General features: G+C 40.8%; 1 protein-coding gene across 1 annotated transcript in view; it reads right to left on the bottom strand.

The window, feature by feature from the left end:
• FBXO42 (F-box protein 42) overlaps nucleotides 1-19,344 on the bottom strand; it is a 97,664-nt gene that overhangs the window by 77,229 nt on the left and 1,091 nt on the right. The gene's annotated exons all lie outside the window — the stretch shown is intronic.

Below are 19,344 nucleotides of genomic sequence, written 5' to 3' on the forward strand. Positions count from 1 at the left end.
TGCATCTATAATGAAGTCATATGATGGCACCACATCAAAAATATATAGTCAAGTCTTCAATCACCCCCAAGATGTAGACAGAGTGGAGCCCAGTTTTATTCTAACAACTTATGATCACATCAATAGGACTGCTCTGAAGCATCCTTTAATTTGTCACCTGATGTATATTCTCCTATTTCATTTTCTGAGAGAAAAGTGTTGTTATTCCAAAGCAGCATGAACATTTCAAAACATTTACAAACTAGCTCCAAAACCTCACCAAAAAGAAAATCCAAACCACTTAAAATAAGAGATCAATGAACAAATTCATAAAAAAACAACAGGGAGTCCGGTGGCACCTTAAAGACTAAGAGATTTATTTGGGCATAAGCTTTTGTGGGTAAAAAATCCACTTCTTCAGATGCATGGAGTGAAAATTACAGATGCAAGCATTATATATTATCATTTGAATATATAATATATATAATCATTATAATATTATATATTATAATATATAATGCCTGCAACTGTAATTTTCACTCCATGCCACGAAAGCTTATGCTCAAATAAATCTGTTAGTCTTTAAGGTGCCACCAGACTCCTTGCTGTTTTTGTGGATATAGACTAACATGGCTACCCCCTGATACTGAACAAATTCATGTAATAAAATTCAAGTCAGGCTACTGCTGATCAAATTTATCTGACTGGCGCCAAAAGCTGTGCCATTGCAACTGGCAACACATTTTAGAACTACTTTTCTCATTTTATAGGATTTCATTTTTTCCTCCCCTCCCTTCCCTTCCCAGATACATTTAAAATGGAACTTGCTTGTTTTAGGAATCTGCTCAAGTGACCATTTGCTGTAGTGTAACAAAAACAGTGGGGAAAGTAGATGAAAGCAAAAAAAAAAAAAAAAAATTACTGTTTTGATCTTAGACTTGTCTTGAAATCTGATAAGAACCACCACAGACTGTTACATTGCTTATATATAAATATTAAAGCATTACTGTCACAGTTACCCAGTATCCCTAGCCAATCTCTCTGGCCAGCACCCCCTTCCAGGTCTTCGGCCTCAAGCCTTTACCTTGCTAGGGTGGCATCCTGCAATTCTTCCGCTCAGACTTGGTCCTGGGCTACAGCGCCCAATTACCAACTCTGCTGCCTTAGCAGGCCCAGTTGGGTTTGGTACATGCAGCAGACTTCCCTTCAGCTTCTCCACACCTTCCCATACACTCACTTCCCCTGGGCAGCAGGCAGAGGGAGCAGGATCTGGGCAGCAGCTGCAGGGAGAAAGTGCCTCCAAGTCACACACCAGCTGCTGACTGTCCACTCACTGGCCCTTCCTGCTTCCTTCACGCTGCTGCCGCCTGGAGTGCACTCCCCACGCAATGGGAACTGGAAGCAGGAGATGAGTAGCTGTAGCAATGCAGAGGAAATGGCCAGAGCCAGCAAGCAGACAGTCAGCAGTCTTGTAGCAATCACAACCCATCCACAGGGAGAGAGGGGCCAGCTGGAGCTGCAGGACTTGGAGGGGGTAGGGCTGAGAGAGCAAAAGCAATGAAACCAAGAGGAGTGAAGCTGGGGAGAGGGAGAGGATGAGGAGCAAGGTGGGTACCCAAAAAGGACGCAATGGAATAGGTAGGTCACCTTAGCAAAAAGTTTGGGAACCACTATGGTACAGCTTCTTCAAAACAAGGTATTTATCTATCTACAGGAATGCAGCAGTCAGAGAGGGGGTTAAGACAAAAGGCCTACACGTCTTACCTAAAGCTTAGCATCTCCCTCAAAGCAAAGGCAGGCCCAACGTATCCCCAGGTAGATCTACACTACAAAATTAAGTCAACTTAAGTTATGCTGACATTCAATTAATGTGGTGGTGGCTGTATCATTTTTTCACGTCAACCCTACATTCCTTCTGTGGGTAGTGCACGTCCTCACCAGGAGCACTTCCATCATTTAACTGGCAGCGTGGGGCATTGTGGGGCTCTGGGCTGTCAGCCCTGGGGGCTCAATCTACACGGACACTGTGGAGTTATTAGGTTGGTGTCGTGGGCGACTTACATCAGTGGGAGCAAAATTGTACAGCAGATACTTACAGAGAGTTACATTGACGTAAGCTCCCTTACCTCAACCTAAAGCTGTAGGATAGGCCAGGCTTTAGGCCTGGTCTACATTTAAAATTTAGGTCAGTGTAGCTATATCACTCAGGGGTGTAAAACAAATCCAAGCCGCAGAGTCACCCGTAGCTATGCCAACCTACTCCCTAGCATAGACACAGCTAGAAGCATGGAAGAATGATTCCATCAACCTAGCCGCCCCCGCTCAGGGAGGTGGTGTTCCTACAGCAGTGGTCACCAACCAGTCAATTGCAATCGACTGGTCGAGCCTAGAGGATCTCCCAGTCTACCACAATCTCCGGCGGCACAGTGTGGCTGCGGCTAAGGCAGACTCCCTGATTACCCTGGCCCGCTGCCCTGGGAGTCTCCCTCCGCGTGCTGCTTCTGCCTGCAAGCATTGCCCCCCACAGCTCCCACTGGGCAGGAGAGTTGCGGGGACACTGCTTGCAGAGAGGGGCAGCACATGGAGCCACGTGTCCCTCCCCCCCAGGGGCTGCAGGGGCACATTGGCCCCTTCTGGGAGTGGAGTGGGGCCAGGGTAGGCACCACCACCGACTGGGAGCAGCCAGAGGTAGAGTGCTGCCCGACAGGAGGTCGCACCCCAAGCCCCACCCTGAACCCGCTCCCAAAGCCAGCATCCAGCCCTGAGCTCTCTGCTGGAGCTAGCACCCCATACCCCTTTCTGCACCCCAACCCTCCTGCACCCCAAGCCCAAGCCCACATCACAGAGCCAACACTCTGCTCCACCCTAAGCCCCCTCCCAGAGCCAGTACCACATACCCCTGCGCTCTTACCCTCCCTCCCAGAGCCCACATCCTGCACCGCCTCCCACACCCCAACATTCTGCCCCAGCCCAGAGCCCCCTCCTGCACCCAAACTCCCTGCCCCAGGCTCAGCCCAGAGCCTCTTCCCACACTGCGAACACCTTGGCCACAGCCCAGAGCCCGCACCCTCTCCCGAACCCCAAACCCATGCCCCAGCCCGGTGAAAGTGAGTGAGGGTGGGGGAGAGCAAGCGATAGAGAGGGGGGGATGGCGTCAGCGGGGCAGTCCTTTGGGGAAGGGAAGGGGCAGGGTAGATCCTGGTTTGCCCTTAGATTCAAAAAGTGATCGTGGGCATAAAAAGGTGAGAGACCACTGTCCTACAGTGAAGGAAAAACAGTCCAGCACTTCAGACTGCATCCACACCATGGGGTTATGCCACCCTAGCTGTGCCGCTGCCATCCCAGTGGTGTAGACATGGCCTCAGTCAGCATTTAATGAGACACTCAAGTAGTTTACAATTGTCGACCTACCTTAAAAAAACACTTATCCAATGGGAGGGGTTCGTCAGAGTCTAAATCCTGAGGGTTGATTTTGTTTTGTTTTTTCCCCTTAAAGAAATCACCTAACAGAAGAGAAAATTCTCAGGTGACGTTTTTTGTTGGATTTGCAGATTGTTTCGTGCCCTAACAGCTAATGCTATCTGCCCACAGACACACTGCCAAGGATGCTGGTGGAAACAAGAACCACGGGAGTAATTCCAATTCCATTAAGAAGCAAGAGTAGAAAATGAACATTTGCCAAATGGGAAAAAATGCCATGGGTAGGTAAATGAAAATGGCTGGCTTTTCTGTACTTAGCCACATCCTTCCAAAGATCGCAGAGCAGAGCAGGAATGCTCAAGCTGTGGGGCAGGGACAATGCAGGTGATGACAACCAGTTACTGGACAGGTCACATATTAACAGCTTCTGCCCTGCACTACAAGCAGTATTTTTAGTTTGAACTAACCCCCTGGAAGATCATAATCTCATACTATGTAGCAAACAAAATGCTGTAGCACTGAACCGAAGGAAAAATGCCTAGGAATAAAACAAAGCGAGATAATCAAGCCTCGCCTGTGCCACTAGCACCACCAATACCCCAAAAACCACAGGAGATATCCAAGCTTCACTTGTCTGTCTTAGTGCTAAAACGGGCAAATCCTATTTTCTCAGTCAAAAATATGGTAGAAAAGCTATTTACAAAAACAGATCGTACAGACTGTCAAGTCCAGTGGAGTCAGGTGAAGAGCACTGAACATACGTAACTGAGGGAATGGAAGAAGGATAGCTCAGTGGTTTCAGCATTGGCCTGCTAAACCCAGGGTGGAGAGTTCAATCCTTGAGGGGGCCACTTGGGGATCTGGGGCAAAATCAGTACTTGGTCCTGCTAGTGAAGGCAGAGGGCTGGACTCAATGACTCTTCAGGGTCCCTTCCAGTTCTATGAGATAAATAATGTATGGAGATATACCTTTTAATAACTCAAGGAATAAAGTTAACAATTCTAAGAGACTAATTGTTTTAAGCACTAAGTGACAGAGGGAAGAATAGCAGGGAGAGAATAGATGTTTAAGAGTGTTAGGGATCCTGGGGTAGATGGAGAGGTAGGGAAGAGATCCTGTAACGTGTGTGTAAAAGTTTTAAATCAATCCTTGAATTTCTGGCCCTCGATAATAAAGGAAAAACACTTCCCTTAGGGAGAGTCTAGAATTCTTTTGCGAACTCCAGTTAGTTCGCAAGGGAAGAGTAGCACTACAACTGCGATTGAAGTAAATGTCACTAAAATGTTAAGAAACACCTGACATCACTTGTGCTGGAACAGAATCCTTTTCCTGATCTTAGTCCAGCAGCAGTGTAGGAAAATGGAAGAGGGATTTGGGCATTACACTACTGTACCTAGCAAATCTGACATTCTTCTGCAATGCTAAAGCACTGGAACACCAATACTAAAAATGGTGCATGGGGTAATGAGCTTCGGGGAACAGAATGACGCGCAACATCCCTCGTCTGCAGAGACATAAAATGGCTCCATCGGATTGAGTCAGACTGGGGCATGGGAAGACGTTTTCTGTAAGCTGTTTCTCATCGCCACCAGCTCTGAGAGTCCTTGGGAGTGAGGTTTGAAGTTGAACTTCCCCCCCCAAACTGCTTTTCAAAAGGATACCCAAAGAAGGGAATCTACCACCTTGAGAAGGAAATAAATGTTTGTGTAGATTCCTGCTGTTTAGCAATTGTTTTCCGTAAGTAGTTCTTTCCTGTTGAACATTTTAAAACAAGTACAGTATTACTATACATAAAGGACACCAGATACAAGCCTGTAAAAACCCATTTCAATTATACAGTGTCCTGTACTGTGTGTTGTTATAAATCAAAATCATAGGACTGGAAGGGACGTCAAGAGCTCATCTAGTCCAGTCCCTTGCACTCAAGGCAGGACTAAGTATTATCGATTCTAGACCATCCCTGACAGGTGTTTGTCTGACCTGCTTTTAAAAATCTCCAATGATGGAGATTCCACAACCTCCCAAGGCAATTTATTCCAGTGCTTAACCACTCTAACAGGAAGTTTTTCCTAAAGTCCAATCTAAACCACCCTTGCTGCAATTAAGCCCATTGCTTCTTGTCCTAGCCTCAGAGGTTAAGAACAATTTTTCTCATGCCTTTTTGTAAAAAGCTTTTATGTACTTGAAAACTGTTATATCCCCACTCAGTCTTCTCTTCTCCAGACTAAACAAACCCACTTTTTCCCAATCTTCTATCAAAGGTCATTCTAGACCTTTAATCATTTTTGCTGCTCTTCTCCAGACTCTCCCCAGTTTGTTCACATCTTTCCTGAAATGTGGCATCCAGAACTGATCACAATACTCCCGCTGAGGCCTAATCAGCGCAGAGCAGAGTGGAAGAATCGCTCCTCGTGTCTAGCTTGCAACACTCCTGAATGATGATTTTTTTTTTTCTAGCAGTGTTATAGTGTTGACTCATATTAAGCTTGTGATCCACCATGACCCTCAGATCCCTTTCCGCAGTGCTCCTTCCTAGGCAGTCATTTCCCACTTTGTATGTGTGCAACTGATTGCTCCCTCCTAAGTGGAGTACTTTGCATTTGTCCTTATTGAATTTCATCCTATTTATTTCAGAGCATTTCTCCAGTTTCTCCAGATCATTTTGAATTTTAATCCTATCCTCCAAAGGCCTTGCATCCCCTCCCTGCTTGGTATCATCCACACACTTTATAAGTGTACTCTCTATGCCATTATCTAAATCAGCAGTTCTCATACTGTGGATTGGGAGCCCAGGTGGGTCTAGACCCCATTTTAATGGAGTTGCCAGGGCTGGCATTAGATTTGCTGGGGCCTGGGTCCGAAGCCTAAACCCAAGCCCGCCACCTGGGGACAAAACTAAAGCTTAAGTCTCACTGCCCTGGGCTGACGCTGAAGATCGAGGGCTTCACCCTGGGCAACGAGGGTCAGGTTACAGGCCCCTGTCCCAAAGTTGAAGTCAGTGGGCTATGGCTTTGGCCCCGGCCCCCTGCCCAGGGCAGCAGGGCTCAGATGGGCTCAGGCTTTAGTTCCTCCTCCTGGAATTGTGTAGTAATTTTTGTTGTCAGAAGGGGGTCTTGGTACAATGAAGTCTGAGAACCACTGATCTCAATCATTGAAGATATTGAGCATAACCCAACTGTACATTTTAAAATTTATTCCATCACCAAATTCTGGTGACAAACTGAAAACAGATACTAGAATTTTTAAAACAAAAGTTTGTAAAAATATTACTGCAAAAATTCAGGCAAAAAGCTAAAAACCAAAAGCTTTTACATCCACAGCTGACATTCAGTCCTAGTCCCTTCTCCACATATTTTTGCATGTACACATGCTGCATAAAATTTAGACCTTGAATACCTAGGCACACTATAAAATATCCCTCAAATAAATTTGATGGATTTTTCTGTTTTGTCACATAGCCTTATTACTACTTGAAGTCGCTTGCATGCCAGTTTTACTCTTTAAATCTATTTAAAATCAAGTGGAGAAAAAAACTCTCCTAGCAGAGCTGTCATAATAGACAATAACAGCACTAAAGAGGTTGTTCTGTGGCATGTAATTAGGTATTGCTAAAGTTCACAATGCATATTGTTAGCCCAACAAGCTTTGGATCAATTACACTTTGCATTAAATACATTTGCCTGCAGGTCAAATAGTTACAAAGCTGGGTCAGTAATCTGTGTGCCGGGCAGGATTCCCACTGGGTGGCCCACCTAACTACAGGACTAAAATCTTGACTGAGATCAGAGTGTATTGCACACTTCCAGCAATCAAATCTGATTAAACCACTCAAAGATATTCTATCCAGACTGAGCCAAATATAAAAGAAGCTTGGAATTGACACAAACTGTGTAATCTGAATTAATTAAAAAAAGGACCTTCAACTAATTTAGATACAAACTTGATTCTATTTTGAAATGGTTCTAATCTCATGGACTAATTCTCTGGAGTCTTTTGTGGGCACATGCTGCAGATTAACTCCATATGTGAACACTTATTCTGGAATAAGTGCCTTGCTCCTGTTTAACTTTCAAAGTGGTTTAAGTTAATCAGGAACAACTCCACAAGCAGACAAAATTTAAGTATCCGGATTTTTTTTTTTTTTAAATGCATTGCTCTAGATGAGACTGAGAAGACACTGTTATTCTAGCCGAAAGTACACAGGAAATGTTTTTACTCCCATGCTCCCTCTGCTGGCTCTGAAGCAGCTGTTAACCAAAACTACTTTGAGAGCTGCGCTTTCCTATAGCAAAAAGAGTTGGTTGATTTCAGCTCCATCAGAAATAAAAGGGGAAGTGCATGCTTTCCAAATGAAAAAGGGGGAAAGGACATAAGTCAGCAAAGAGACAGTTTTCAGGCTTCATAATGTATTGGAAGATTTAAGATTTTTTTCCAATCCTAATATAAGTTGAGGACAGAGTACGATGCTTTTATTTTGATGGCGGTACAATGTCTGTACAGAACAAATTATGGAACGTCAGCAAGAATGTGGGTGTCTTTCCAAAAGTGCCAAAAATGAATCGTTACCAAGAACCCAGTTCACATTTGATAAAGGCTACAAGACATGTCACAGTTGGAGATTTTAAATAAACAGAGCTCAACTCCTTTCTCAGGATATTGAACTGCAGAGCATGTGAAGCTGTATTAGTAAATTAAAATTAAATCCACTGTTTAGAGGTAAACTCTCCAGGTTACTATGCAGGATTGTTCCTCTTCGTGGTGTCTGAAAATTATTTTTTAACCTACAAAGACCACTAAAACCTAATCAACTTGCATGTAGGTTTTAGGTGCATAAAATCAAGCCTACAGTTATGTCATTAGGGAGACATATGCTACACTTCTAGAACCAATAATGCTTTGTGTGTAGTACTAATAAGAGTAATAAAACAGAGGCTATGTTTGCAGATTTTTATTAGACTAATTGGTTCAGTGTTGTCTTAAAATACAATATCTCTATATTTGACCAATTAATACACTTTTTTGCAGGATAATTACACTGCAAAATTGTTTTTGCTGAAGAAAAACAAGAACTGTGGAGCTGATTTAAAGCAACCCAGGTATGTTCAAGGCTGCTTTTTCCAGCTACATTGCAGTAGACAGTCACTTGTAGCATATTAATTTTTTTTTTTAACTATAATAAAGGATTTTTTCCCTGTACTACCACCATCTGATCAATATGAACCATTGTTTCCAATATAAACTATGGAACAGGTACTCGCATGACTGACACCTAGGTTTGACTCACTCTTCCGTCCTACCCCCTGTAGCCAGTACATTACTCTTCAGTGTCCTTCCCCGCCACCTCCAACCCCTAGATGCACAAAGCCAGACTGTGCATCAAGGAGAGCATAGACTAACTGACAATGAACATCAGCAAGGGATGGGAGACAAAGGTAAAAATTCTCAACAATAAGCAAAGACGTTCATTTTCAAGGTTTACTTTTTGGAATTTAGGTTTAATAGTCAGGTGGACTGATGCATTTGGGGATTGATCGTTTCTTCAAGGTGCTATTTGAGAGATCTCGTGCAGGAGTAACAATACATGAGCCATACTGTTAATTAAGGATCTTCCTTAATTTTTTAAATGTGTGGAAATACTATCTGATCCTCAAATGGTCATCTGAAGACTGTTTATATTTAAGCTAGCCAGCCACCAAATACACAGCACAGGTAAAATGGCAACTGGCCACATGGCAATTATTTATGTTGATAAATGTTTCTGGATTTAATCCTAATTTTGAAAACTATATTTGGTGTATAAATCAGATTTTTTTTTTTAAAAAAGGACTGACAGAGCTGGAAAATGGAAGGCAAAACTATTTCTCCTTTTTTAAACTGCCAAAAGAATATTTATGAGCAGTGTAATAATGAACCTGTGTAGTCCAAATGGACAGGTGGTAAATGTGAATAACTACATATTTGGATAGATCAAAGTGAAAACCCAGACTAACAACGAGCATCAGATGGCATTAAACAAACAGAATAGATCAAGCACATGGGACAGATGAAAGGGAACCAAGAAAACAACAGTCACAAGAATTACCAATAAAGGGGTCAAGTTAACCAAGCACTGAAATAACCACAAACCATGTAATGGAGCCGGACAAAAAGATTAGAGGTAAGATCTGAGAGCCACATGCCAGGACAAAATGAGAACAGAAGCAAAGGAGAAGAGTTGTCTGAGAAAATATACAACTGGTATATTACGTCCGGTCACAGCAGTAATACAAGAATTTCCAAGTTGAAAAAGACTAGTTATTTGCATGACAGCATTAATTCAGCAGCAGGACATCCATGTTTAAATTAATGACAATGAAAGAAAGGGGTTAATGCTGCAAAACACCAAATGAAAAGCGTGCAAGCCTACTGCATTGTCACACAAGGTCAGGGAGATAACCATGTGTCAATTACACTTGTTCGGACAGTAAAGAAGCAGCCCATCCTGAGTGACAATTCCATACAGTTCGCAGCATTCGCGGACTGGAAAGATCCTGCTAGATTGCACCTGCTTTCATGAAATTTCAACAGGCCATAAGGAAACAAAAACACAAAAGGAAAACACTGGCCATCTGGGTACTGCACCCCTAACACCAAAAACAGCTTTTAGAGTTGGGAATATTAAGTCAGGAAGTAGATACAGAAAAACTTACAGGGATACTTTTTAAAAAAATAACTGTTTCCATTTGTATATTGGGAAATTTGCCCCCAGTTCCTGCCATTAAGGCCTGTGCCTCAAAACCTTAATTTCAAAAAGATAAATACGAGCCTAATGCTGAGTTCCACAGAGTAACCTTAGTGACACTGTCATTCAATAAAAATGAAATGAGAGAAATTAAGACACTGTCATCTGACTTTGTATATTAAACGGAGCATGGAGGCGGATATAGCTTTGTCTAGAAGGATGATGGAGGTTTGTAGAAAGAAAAGTAATTAGTTATTAATATTTATATATTTTTTTAATGTTCAAAGTCAAGCAATTAACTGCAGCTTCAAGGAAGTGTACTGGTATGACTGAGACATCAAAAAAGTTCAGATTTCTGACAAGTAAAGTATCCACCAGATTCATGCCTAGCCTCTGAGAACCAGTTCAAATCCTCAATAAAAGTAGTTTTCAGCACAAACTGAAGGTCAAAGTTAGGGTTACTGGCAGAGCACTATATGCTGCTTCACTCCACACCCAAATCTTTGGTTTCTAGTTCTACTAGTCTCTGAATAAGCATGCATACTCTTAACGAAGGGTGTTTGTAGAGATGCAAGTTCTGTATTTACAACAAAGCAAAATCATACTGCATCCAAATCTTAAGAACCATGATGCTCCATTATCCAGCTTGCAATGTTGATTAAGAAATTCACATAACGAGGAGCCTTGAGACATTTAATTTGAAGGTAGGAAGAATACCTGGAATGCCATGTCACTTACCATCAAAAAGCGACAGTTACTGCAAAAGCAAAGGAAAGGCTCAGCATTCAGGATTTAATCACTCTCTAAAGCTGTTCGAATGCACTGCTTTGAAGAGTTGGCTATTGCAACGATCTTTCTGCTTAGCAGCTATGACATAAAAAAAAATCTAGGTAATGCTAGTTTGTCACGGATAATACCATTTTAGCACCTGCACCCGATAATCTCCTCTGTATCCGATTCATATCCACTCAGATGAACGGTTTATTCTATACTATATACCGTTAAGAACTGTGATCACTAACCAAGCTTGCCCTAAAAAGATGCTTTATGACATCCGCTTAGTTAATCATAACCACAGAGCCCATGAATTACGTTGTATGAACTAGGTCAGTGGTTCTTAACCATGAGTATCCGTACCCCTGGGAGTATGCAGAGGTCTTGCAGGGGTACATCCACTCATTTAGCTATTTGTCTAGTTTTATAGTATATAGTATAAGTCTACATAAAAAGCACTAGAGACATCAGTACAAACTAAAATTTCATACGACTTGCTTACATTGTACTTACTTTGACCAATGTTTATATTCCAATGGATTTATAATTATATGGTAAAAATGAGAAAATAAGCAATTTTTCAGTAATAGTGTGCTGTGACATTTATGTCTGATTTTGTAAGCAAGTGGCTTTTAAGGGCTGGTCCACACTACAGGGGGAAATCGATCTTAGATACGCAACTTCAGCTACGTGAATAACGTAGCTGAAGTCGAATATCTAAGATCGGATTACTCACCCGTGCTCACCGTGTGAGATCGATGTTCGCGGCTCTCCCTGTCGATTCCGCAACTCCGTTGGGGTTGATGGAGTTCCGGAATCGATATAAGCGCCCTCGGGGATCGATATATTGTGTCTAGATGAGACGCGATATATCGATCCCTGAGCAATTGATTTTAACCCGCCAATACGGTGGGTAGTCTGGACGTAGCCTTAGTGAGGTGAAACTTGGGAGTATGCAAGGAAAATCAGACTCCTGAAAGAGGACCAGTAAGTCTGGAAAGGTTGAGAGCCACAATCAACTTTCATGCTACAAAGGAAAGGACGACAAAATCAATTAGTACAATGTTAACTACCTATTAACATTCCATTTCATACTGACCAGGATCAAGGAGGAAGGAAACATCTTCTTTTTTTCTACATAAAGTTTTTTCAATTTTTTTTTTAAAGCACTACTACTTTTAGCTGACAAAACTAATGCAACAAGCCACTAGCATGTATAATTTTCAGTTTCTAATTCAAAAAAATGTACGACACCAAAAGTATGTTATTAAAAAAAAAAACACTTCAAAGACAGCATTTCATATGTATAAACCTGCTGTTCAATTACAAAAAAGTTAACCTAAGTTCGTTCATAAATAATATTTTTATTATAAATTCCAACAGCATTCAGATAGTAGGTGTTCCACTGCCTAATTCTGTACATTTCACTGTGGTAATTAACTCCATTTTATAGATAAGGAACCGAAGGTAGCAGAGTCTCACAGCAAGTTGCTGACAGAGTTGGAATTATAATTTCAGAGATTTCTGGCTCCCTAACCTGTGCTTATAAACTACGACACTGCCTCTCTATATATTAAAAAGAATAATCCACTATTCCTGAGAGCTCATTTGATATTTCTGACAGTTAACTGAGAACAGTTAGGACTAAACTAAAAACACAAAACACAATAAGCAAAATCTGAAAGGCTGGTGGATACCAATATCAGAAAGGTAAACACAGAACTCTGCAGAGAACTCAAATGTTTGCCTTCTTGTTGAGCAAAGGAGTTTAACATGCAAATTCAAATGTGTCAGCATTTGTCACTGGCATTCTCATTCATAATATGACCAGGGAGCACAAAGAAGAAATAAATACTCTGATCACTAATCTGTAAATAAAAAATGACACGTATTTAGTATACTGCAATTCAGAAGGGAAGATATTTTGCATCTCTTCATTGGGGTCTATATGCATAGGCAAGTACATTGTTGCAGGGACATTGGATGCATGTAATTATGACTGCACCATGTGTCCCTGCAACAGTCAAACTACGATTTAACAAATATTGAGCTGACTTGTAAGGCAACATTTCTACTTACATATCAAAATCCTGCCAAGCTACCATTAACTCTGTAGCTGGCAGTCTGGAATCCCTTATGCTAACCATCAATAAGCTCTGCACTAGCGATAGAACCTGGAAGAGCTAAGACTGCTAAAAATGATATTTCTTACATGACTAGCAATGGTATTGCTACACATGCATGCAGGAGGAAAAGCAGCTCTGTAAACAGGATTCAGAAGGAACACTGGTCTCATGTGGAGTGTTGATATATTTTAAGCAAGCCAGAAGTGATTCATTTGGATTCTTAAGGACATAATGCAGATGGGGAAGAGAAGGATAAGTACCACCTCCATTAGCTCACTAGCCAGCCAAACATCACACAAACATGAAGAGTACAACAAATTGGCCCTAAGGGTGGCAAGCTATAGGGGACACAATGGCTATTCCGCATTATGAGGTGGTAATTTTTTCTGGATTCCCCTGTGATCAGGCACATGCATGGTCAGACCTGACATTAAGGTTTATATCAGAGAGAGGAGGACAGGACAATGAGAAAAAAACAACCATCCCAACGACTAAGACAGGTCAAGAGATATCTGGCCCGTTAATAGAAAAACAATGCAAATCTACAAAAATGTGAAATTAAAGTTAAGTAAAAAAAATCCAGCTTTGATACAATACACCTTTACCCCAATATAACGCGGCCTGATATAGCACAACTTTGGATATAACGTGGTAAGGCAGCGCTCGGGGAGGGGGGGGGGTGGCTGCGCACTCCGGCGGATCAAATCAAGTTCAATATAATGCAGTTTCATCTATAACGCAGTAAGATTTTTGGCTCCTGAGGACAGCATTATATGAAGGTAGAGGTGTACTAGAGACAACTCACAGATTAAATTTCTAGTTAGATTGTTGAGAGAGACAGGATGGGTGAGCTATCTTTTATTGGACCCACTTCTGATAGTAGGAGAAAGACAAAATTTTGAGCCACACAGAGCTATTCTTCAGGTCACTAGTTCTCATTAGCAATTTACAGATTCTGAGTTTTATAATAAGTCGTTTTCTCTAATTAGATTTGTCAAAAGAGGGAAGTATATATTTTCTTCTCTCTCTCTCTCTCTCTAGCCTGTCTTTCAACTATTTTCAGAATTCGTTTTTGTTTAGATTATTTTTATAACATTTTAGCAAAATGTCCTACAAAGGCACCACTGAGAAACTTTTTTAGAATACTACAAATAAATTACTCAGGCAATTGGAAAATTCAATAAACTTTTGGTCTTCTATTGCATTTATTTAGCACTTTTCATCCAAAGATCTTTCAAGAGTTCACAAAGTATCCCCATTTTAGAGTGCTCAACTGAAGCAAACCAGGGTGCACGGAGAATCAGAAATGAAATCTCCTGACTACTAGCTCCCCATTTTTAGAAAGACAGGGTGATCAGGTGGTTACAATCACAATGAACTATATATGTGGGATCATTTCATCAACTCCTGGGATGAAACATGATATCTAATAGCACACAAAGCACATGATCTAAAAAGTTTGTAGTCCAAGAGTCAAAGATGCTCTCTGAAATAGGCATCGGTGACAGCCCGCACACCTGCTACACAGTTTATAGGTCTCAGAGTTACACTTTCTAGTACTCCAGGGACAAGCTAATGCTTGGCCCAGAATCATCATACTCAAGTAGGCTCCTACAGTTTTAAATTCATAATGGTTTGTTACTACAATCATCGAGCTACCCCAGAGTGAAGCAGATGGGAGGGTCTAAGAGTGGGGAAGGGGTACAGTACAAATTCAGCAAGACAGAAAAGTTAACTTCCCACTTATCCCTTGAACTGCTACCTTTAATCTAAATAGTTTTAGCTCATATACTTTACTCCATAGACTGGACCACGTAAAAAGGGTAAAAAAGCCACTGCCACATGTCTGTAAACGTATTCACTCAAATGTGAAAGACACCTTCCTTCTCTTAAAAAAAGAAATTTACCTGACAACGCAACCAAGAGACATTTAAAGATTAGTGATTTTCCATCCACTTGTGTCTAAAAAAAGAAAATCTTACCACCATAATGCACACAAGCAAAAGCCTCATTAGAATTTGAGTCGGATCACACATAACATCAGTCAGAGGAGTAAACCAATGGCCTTCTGAAAATATAGTTTATTTTTAAAGAATTAAGCCTTTCAAAGAAGGTTCATCTTCCAAATACAACTAGCCCCTCTCTTTGTGACTGGGAGTTCACAGAGAAAAGAATTGAAAATTTCAGTACAAGGGTATTCACAAAAATTTATTATAACAAATGAAACACCTGTATTATCATAGTTCCCCTTGCACACTTGAAGTATGTAAGAATTTGTTATGATTTAAACAAGAGCAGTTTGGGGACTTTGGACACATTATAAAACACCTCTTTCATGGTGCCTAGTATCAATTCCAGTGTGATAAAAGTTTAGAAATGGACAGTACCAGGTCCCCCAGCAAACAAAATATCATTGTTTAAGCACTTACAAAATTTGGCACCTGAATCCAGTACAGGTTTTTCTGATCAGTACACAGAAAGATGCATTTGCTGCTTTTTCATATTCAGATGTTTAATAAAGAGTCCTTACCTTTCATAGAGAAACTTTATGCTTATGCAGTGGCTTTTATTCTGAAGGATCCCAAATCACTTCGAATACTAGTAAGTGAGTGAACATATGTAATGAAATGCATCCACCTCTAAGACAGTATATCCTGTTTGTGCCAGCAAAATTAATATTTTTTCAACCCCTAGAGGGCATTTTAATTAGGCAGAACGTACACCTACCAAATTTAAATTTTGCCAAGACATCCTTACCACTGTGAAAAATGATAGTCTTTCACAGCAAGACCTTGCTTTTAAATCTCTTCCAGTACACAATCAGCATAGTACCACCACACATCATGCTATGGTGCTGGTTCAGTACCGACTCACAAAGTAACACTTTCCTCTCTGAGTTCAACACCATTTCCTGCAGATCTCTGGGCTGTTTTTAGAAGCTCTCCTCAAAATAATGACTAGATTAACACTACTGATCTCGTTAGATCTGACAAGATCACAGCCAGAGGGGGTACAGTTACAGATATAGCACAACAATGCTCATGTAACAAGCAAGCAAAAATTAATTCAGGTAACACTAGGAAACCACCTAAAACCAACGAATGACCAGTCCACTATGGAACTCAGGAACTTCACAGGACAAAATAAACCAGACAAACATTTTAAAATGCATCCAAGTCATGTGAAACAATATAGACTGTTGGAGTATAAATCATACTTCAATTCACATTAGATGGGAGATAAATTCCAATTTTTATTTGTTTGTATTTACAGGCATTTGGGTGGTGTCCATTTCCCTGCTAGAGGAGCACACATATATCAATGGTTTCTAGCAAACTAGGGAAGAGGACATACCACAAAACAATCTCATGGGAATGAACTGAAGCTCTAGGACATTCATGGCACTTTAGATTGTAAACTCCTACAGGCAGCGACAATATTTTCTGCATCGAGCACAACACCAAGCCCAGTATTGCCACTTTAACAACAATACAGATGTCTCACTGGGCTATATGTATGTATTTTGGAAAGGAAATTTTAATTCAGCTATTTGAGACAATATGACAAATTTTGTTTTCTTAAGCCCATGTCCAATATCAGAAATGTTGAATTTCATAATCCCACTGGCTTTTCAAAGACGTCAGTGTTTATTAATGTCAAATTTGTTAGAGACATGAATCAATATCTTCTGACTAATTTATCTAATAACCAAATACAGGGGGGAAAACATCACACAGCCACAAAGGTGTGTTTATATAGACTGGTAACCTCGTCAAGCAACCCTATGTCACAAGATGTGGAAGCTGCATAAATTGGCAATTACCTCAGCTGACTAAAGTACAGTGTAAGTGTATTGAAGTTTTGAACACACATTTTAAAAAAAACATTCATATTCTGGGAATGAATCGATAAGCCTTCTCTCTCCACATGAAACGTGTACCTTGTCCCCTGCCAACTACAGTTCGTGTCACTCTTTCCATTAAACATATGGAAAGAAACACTAAAACTAAATACAGAGCCAGACTGTTTGAATATTCTAACAGAAGGACTGCCAAATGCACCTCACCAGCAAAAACACAGGAACAAATGCCCCAATTCAAACAAAAATAGTGGAAGTAGTATCCTCTAATACCAATTACCTAAAATGCTCCAAGTAAAATTTAATCCAGGCTCCTTACTACCAATGAATGATCTGAGATATTGTATTTTAACCACAGCTACAATGGGAGTCCACTTTGTGCATGAGCCTCATTCTTTAAAAAGGTTCTTTTACAACTTCCTTGAATTTTGAGAATGGAAAAATTCATTATTGAAATTGACAAATTTGAGTGCTCGCAAGAGAGTTTATTTATCAAGAGACAGTAAAGGCAGATGATAGAAAGCTGTTTGTTTTACTATTATACTTGCAGTCAGAGTGTATGAGAGAGAAATGGTGCACACAGCACTGAAAACTATCACTACTGCATGCAACAATGTAATCTCTTATTAAGAAAGATGTCTCTACCCTTCCCCAAGTAAGGTCCAGGGACAAAACCCTAGTAAGAATCCCAGCATCCTTCCCTTCCCAGAAGCTGGGTTAGGATATCACTTCTCATCAAAGTACTGCCCCAAAGCATGATGGTGAGGGTCCCCTAATATTTCAAGTCAGCATCTAGTTAACAGGTTTAGTCTTCTGATTAGCACATCAGATAAGTTTTTCATGCCCTGACTATAATCATTGTATTGTGATGTTGCATCAGTGTGTCATGACAATGCAATGTCATCATATAGATGTGACTTCATAATGCACACAATACTGGGACACCATATACTGATTCTTTCCAGCTTTGCTGCCATTAGATGGCAAGGCGGCTCGTAAAGGCTGAACACTGCTACTCTTCAGTTTAGAATTTAGGTTAATAACGGTATCTCAAGTGCAATCAACCCCTCCTTTAGAAATGACCATGCCTAGATCAAATCTGTTTTTCTCTGCCCAAATAAAGTCTCTCTTGCAAGGTTCCACCATTTACTGGCCTGCAGTGTAAACAGTTCTCACTATAACTGAAACCATTTTAATGTAAATTATATGCCCATCAATCAGCATTAAGCAAGCCTCACAACAGAAGTCCCATAATTGGGTTAGTTTATAAGCAGGAAAGAGTTACAACAAACGGATACCATATACTACAGCCACACATTTCAATACAGTCAGGCTTCCTATGCCTTTCGGTTTTTTCCCAACACCTCCAACAGCAGAGATCAGAACACAAAATCAGGAATGCAAGGTGCCAAGGTTCCACCCTCAGTCTCGGAAGCCGTGAAAAAAAAAAAGACATCTACTCTCAGAGATGGAATATGTTAGGATTCCAAACTTAAATTCCACTGTGCAAAATACATCACGCAGAGAGGCTTGGTTCCATCTTGCTTACAACAATACAATGTAACCCTCGTAAGTAAAAACTACGCATTTTGAGACAATTCCACTGAAGTAACACTATTCAGTTCATCATTATAACAAAAAACCCTTCTTCACTAATATCACCAGCGAACCAGGCTAAAAGAAGAAAGCCAGAGAAGGTGGATAATGTAAAGTAATACCCATGCTACCGTCTCTTGCTGTTTATATTACAGGTTTCAGAGGGGTTGGTGGGTTAGTCTGTATCAGCAAAAACAATGAGGAGTCCTTGTGGCACGTTAGAGACAAGGAATTTATTTGGGCATAAGCTTTCGTGGGCTAAAACCCACTTCATCAGATGCATGGTGTGGAAAATACAGTAGGCAGGCATAAATATACAGTACATGAAAAGATGAGGGTGCCTTACTGAGTTGGGGGAGAGGGGGGGTGAGTTCACCACTAGCATTAACACCATGTAAGCTTCCTAAATTCAATGTATATATTATCACAGAGACCCAAGGCACAAAATGCAGAGCCCAATTTAGATTCTGAATTCACACCAAGTTCTCCAGGGATCTGAAATATTTTCTTTGGACTCATCTTTATTTTTATACGTATAAAATGCCATTTCTACTGGCAGCTTCATTATAACACCAGCCTTCTTATGAAGACGATTACAAGTGAACACAAGTTTTCTCAATCCTGATTGTCTGGATCTGTGTTACCTGAAATTTATGCTTAGCGCTGCATTGCTGAAGTTTGTGTTTTTTAATGAAATCCCAATTTTTTGACAACTTTGCCTGTACCAAGACATTAGTACAATCAGGGTTTAATGCCTTTTACAAAAACAGAATGTACTGGAAGAAATCCCTTTTCTCAGAATGTGCTCTCACTAACGATATCCCAGACAATTAATATACTGAGAAGAGGAACAAGCTTTTTCCTTATT

Source organism: Gopherus evgoodei, chromosome 18 (assembly GCF_007399415.2).
Source record: "Gopherus evgoodei ecotype Sinaloan lineage chromosome 18, rGopEvg1_v1.p, whole genome shotgun sequence".
Taxonomy (NCBI): Eukaryota; Metazoa; Chordata; order Testudines; family Testudinidae; genus Gopherus; species Gopherus evgoodei.